Source organism: Monodon monoceros, unplaced genomic scaffold (assembly GCF_005190385.1).
Source record: "Monodon monoceros isolate NGI ecotype Baffin Bay Population unplaced genomic scaffold, NGI_Narwhal_1 Super_Scaffold_11, whole genome shotgun sequence".
In the NCBI taxonomy this organism is placed as follows: Eukaryota; Metazoa; Chordata; class Mammalia; order Artiodactyla; family Monodontidae; genus Monodon; species Monodon monoceros.
Genome location: NW_021703767.1, coordinates 82,838,284 through 82,843,679, shown reverse-complemented (window position 1 = coordinate 82,843,679; position 5,396 = coordinate 82,838,284).

Here is a 5,396-nt window from a genome sequence, read left to right as displayed (position 1 = left end):
GCGGAGGCGGTGCGCGGGGAGGCGGGGGTGGCGGCGGCGGCGAGAGCGGAATGACGATGAGCGCCCGACTGCCGCAGAGCGCGGCGGGCGGGGCGCAGTGGAGGTGGGAAGGACACCGGCCAGGGCAGGGAGGGAGGCCGGCCGCGGGGGTGGGGTGGTGTGCGGACAGGAGCGGGCCGAGCTCTCTGCGGAGGCAAAGGAGCGAAAATGGGAGGGTCCTGCCATTGGCGGGACTGGCTGCTGGGCGAATGGTACCGGCCAACGGGTGCAGGAGGCGGACACCGGAAGCGCTGCGAGGAGGTGGGGGGTCGGATACGGCGGAGAGGTGCTGGAACCCGCAGGACGCGGGAATAGCTCAGGCCAATAGGTGGTGCCCCCGCCGTTGGCGCGCTCTTGTATAGGGTTGCTCTTCGGGGCTGGCGCCGTCTTGTACAGGGTTGCTCTTCGGGTCTTAAACTGTTCATCTGGAGCCTGTGTTTCTCTGACTGTCCTCTGTTTCTGTCTGTGCCTATTTATATGTCAGTCTATCTCCATGTGTCTGTGTCTCTGTCTCAGTGCCCCATATCTCTTTGTGTCGTGGTCTCTGTCTACGTCTATCTCTTAAGTGTCTCTGCTCTTCTGTATCTGTCTCCATTCTTGGCCTCTGTGTGCCGTAGTGACACATGGGGGCCTCAGGGTCTGGGAGAACCGCAGGGCGCGACGGGCGCTTTGAGCCCGAGTTTCGGCGCCAGCAACAGGGCTGGGGGTCTCGGTCTCTTCTTGGAGGATTCTCGGTAACTGGGCCGACGCGCGCTCATCAGGGCAGCCCTCCACCCCCAGCGCTGTTGCAGCCGCCGAAACTCGGGCTCAAAGCGCCCGCCGCGCCCTGCGGTTCTCCCAGACCCCGAGGCCCGCGCTGCGCTTGCAGTGTAGGAGGAATGAATGAAGGCGTCGCGGGGGGCGCCCTGGCTGCAGGTGACGCGGGGAAGCCCGGAGCGCCTGAGGATGCGTCGCGCGCGCGAGTTTGTGTCCGGAGGTAGAGGGGCAGGGATAGAGGACGCCTCCGCCCTGGGTGCGGTGCATCGCGTAACAGCTCTCGCCTCAAGGACTGTAACGCACTCTCTTCTCTCCCCCCCTCCCCCTCTGGCCGTCAGCGGCTTCGTCACCTGCTCGCTAGCGCGCTGGGGCTCTGGCGCAATCTCTGGCCTTGGGGGAGGGGGGCGTCTCACATTCGGTGACAGTGACGACAGCGCTAATAAGGGTAATTATCATCCGGACGTTCAGTCCATACTCGAGGCGGAGAGTTCTCCACTGTCCCTGAAGCGCTTTTCCTCCCGCCCTCTAAATCACTTAGCTCCTGGCGCTGGGTCTCCTTCCTCCAGCAACTCCTCACCACGTGTTAGTCCTGGGGACACAAAGGCGAATGCCATGGTGGCTGCCCTCAGGACGAGGTTGGGAAGTGCCAGAGTTGCCTCTGTACAGGCCTCACTCAAGACCATAATCCTATCCCTATCAAACCCTGCTCTGCTGTGTCCTAGTCTCTGGGATGAGGGCTGAAGCTGGAGGTGGAGGCCCATCTGGAGTGAGAGGAGCCTCCAGACCTGGAAGGACAGGAGAAGCTGGAGCTCAGGGTCACTAGGAGAGAGTCCAGAAAATTCCACCCCCGCAGGGGGTTGTCCAGCAATGGGTTCCAATCCAGCCTTTGCCACTTTCTGTGTGGCCTTGAACTGATGGCCCCACAATTAGTTTTTAAAAATTAGTTCATTTGTACCTGTAACCTTTTAGGGAAATTTGGAAAATCACACAGAACCTTTCACATATATCCTTCCCATCTTTTTCTCATGCATTTGCGTAATATGCATACCTCTCTGAGCCTGCATGTTCTAGTGTGAAGCCTAGAGATGATAGAACCTACATAATGACAGTTTTGTAGATGAACTTGTCATGAGGTGAAGTGGTTTGTCTCAGGAGGTAATGAGCTGCCCCTACCAAAAATGCTAAAGGGGCCATCCAGGTTCTTGCCAAGAACAGTATGAGAGCACTGGGTGAGGAACTGAAACATTTCTCGTTTCTCCCCTCAGAATGAGGGAGACTGGACGAACAACAATTTAACTTGGAGATCCTTCTTAAATAATCTTAGTCCTGTAAGGTACATGCTGGATTGTGATTAAAGCAAAAGACATAAGTGCATAATTGTAAAGATATAGTAATATATGTTTCAGCTATGTTGTGAAAATTTGGAGGGAGTTTTTTTTTATATAAATTTACTTATTTTTATTTATTATTTTTGGCTGCCTTTGGTCTTCATTGCTGTGTGCAGGCTTTCTCTAGTTGCGGCAAGCAGGGGCTACTCTTCATTGCGGTGAGCGGGCTTCTCGTTGCGGAGCACAGGCTCTAGAGCGCAGGCTTCAGTAGATGCGGCGTGTGGGCTCAGTAGTTGTGGCTCGTGGGCTCTAGAGCACAGGCTCAGTAGTTGTGGAACACGGGCTTAGTTGCTCCACAGCATGTGGGATCTTCCCGGAGCAGGGCTCGAACCCGTGTCCCCTGCACTGGCAGGCAGATTCTTAACCACTGCACCACCAGGGAAGCCCTGGAGGGAGTTCTTTAAATTATGCTCCTTTACTTAAATTCTGATGTTCTGCATCCCTGACCATGAGATGAAAATTCATTTTCACAGCTAAAATGAAGTAAAGTTTGCTTGGATTTTTGTGAAAATGCATTGAATTTCTTTTGAAAGCCCCTCAAAACCTAGTGAGATTAATCCATACATTCTCAGAAGAATAATATGCCTTTTGACAATTGAGTATTAATGACACTTTTATTCAAGTGGGAACTGTAGGCCTGTGTAGTGGGTTGAACAGGGTCCCCCCCTAAAATTCATGTCTACCTGGAACCTCAGAATAGATCTTATTTGGAAATAGGGTCTTTGCAGATGTTAATTAGCCAAATTAAGCTAAGGTCATACTGGATTAGGGTGGGCCCTATATTCAATCACTGGTGTCTTTGTAAGAAGAGGACAAGTGAGCAAGACATATACACACATGAGAAGGCCTCGTGAAGAAGCAGAGATAGGAGTGATGTGGCTGTGAGCCAAGGAACACATAGTGTTGCTGGGAGCCACAAGAAGATGGAAGAGGCAAGGAAGGATTCTTCCCTAGGGCCTTCTGAGAGAGCATGGCCCTGCCTAGATTTTGGACTTCTCACTTCTGGAACTGTAAGAGAATAAGTTTCTGGGTTTGTTTTTTTTTTTTTTTTTTTTGGCTGCACCACACGACATTAGTTCCCCAACCAGGGATCAAACCCACGGCCCCTGCAGTGGAAGTCCATCACCCTAACCACTGGACTGCCAGGGAATTCATTATAAGTTTCTGTTTTAAGCCATCCAGTTCATGGTACTTTGTTACAGCAGTCCTAGGAAACAAATACAATCAGTTACAAGTATTTGGGCGTCATCTTTTCACATCTCTCATGATCATGTTTCTCCTTTCTTAAGCTCTCCCCGGACGCTTTGCTCCCACCCTGTCCACTCAAGGGAAGCCTACACCATGAGGGTATTTCTGGGACTCTTCTGTTTAGCAGAAGCTGATAAATCACAAAAAAGAATGAAGCACATCTGTGTGGATTGACATAGTAAGATCTCCAAGGCCTACCAAATAACAAGTGTAGAGTATGATTTCATATGTGTGTATATATACATATGCACACTTACACACACACACACAACAGTGTATTTAGGTATGTAAATGAATATAAAAGAAAGAGCAGGAAGGATACATACCCAACTGCTAATAATGTTTATCTCTGAGGATGGTACTGGGATCCTGGCAGAATGAAGTTCATCTTTTATTCTATATACCTCTGGAGTATATTACATTTGCAATAAAAAGGTTTTAGTGATTTTTTTAAAAAAAGGTTTAAAACCGATGATATAGTCCATTTATCAAACATCACACTCTGACCCTAGACAAATCAGTTGACTTAGAAAGGAGATTAGTAGTTAACAGCATGGAGTTTAGATTCAAATCAAGGATCTGCCTTCTTGCTGATGTGTGACTTTTAGGTATGTCATTAAGCTTCCCTGTGTTGTAGGTTCCTCATCTGGACAGTGATATTGGTAGACTCTATTTCATTGGGTCATTGTGAGGATTAAATAAGTTAACATACATAAAGTGCTTAGGTAAGTGCTAGACAATAGAATTGTTAGCTATTATACAGAAAAGCACAAAGAAGAAGTTAAAAGTAACCTCATCATTAGATACATTCAGATTCACATTTTGTTGCATGTCCTTCCAATCTCTTTTTTTAACCTATGCTTTTTTACGTTTTTGCTTCAATAAAATGAGATTTTGTAATTCTTTTTCTCCTCCACTTAACTCTATATGGAGAACATTTCCCGATAGTATTAACTCTTCTTTTCTATCATTTGTAAATGTTGCATTGTATCCCATTGTATGGATGTTTGATTTATTTAACAAGTCCTCTACTCTCAGACATTGAATCCCCTCCCATTTTTTTTTTTTGTTATTATAGACAGTGCTGAGATGAACATTTGCTGTAGGAGAAAAATGGCCCAAATATTTAATAGCTCTTCCAATCAAGAAGTAGAACCTGGACAGACCAATCACAAGCACTGAAATTGAAACTGTGATTAAAAATCTTCCAACAAACAAAAGCCCAGGACCAGATGGCTTCACAGGCGAATTCTATCAAACATTTAGAGAAGAGCTATCACCTATCCTTCTCAAACTCTTCCAAAATATAGCAGAGGGAGGAACACTCCCCAACTCATTCTACGAGGCCACCATCACCGTGATACCAAAACCAGACAGACAAGGATGTCACAAAGAAAGAAAACCACAGGCCAATATCACTGATGAGCATAGATGCAAAAATCCTCAACAAAATACTAGCAAACAGAATCCAACAGCACATTAAATGGATCATACACCATGATCAAGTGGGGTTTATTCCAGGAATGCAAGGATTTTTCAATATACGCAAATCAATCAACATGATACACCATATTAACAAATTGAAGGAGAAAAACCATATGATCATCTCAATAGATGCAGAGAAAGCTTTTGACAAAATTCAACACCCATTTATGATAAAAACCCTGCAGAAAGTAGGCATAGAGGGAACTTTCCTCAACATAATAAAGGCCATATATGACAAACCCACAGCCAACATCATCCTCAATGGTGAAAAACTAAAAGCATTTCCACTAAGATCAGGAACAAGACAAGGTTGCCCACTCTCACCACTCTTACTCACAATAGTTTTGGAAGTTTTAGCCACAGCAATCAGAGAAGAAAAGGAAATTAAAGGAATCCAAATGGAAAAGAAGCAGTAAAGCTGTCGCTATTTGCAGATGACATGATACTATACATAGAGAATCCTAAAGATGCTACCAGAAA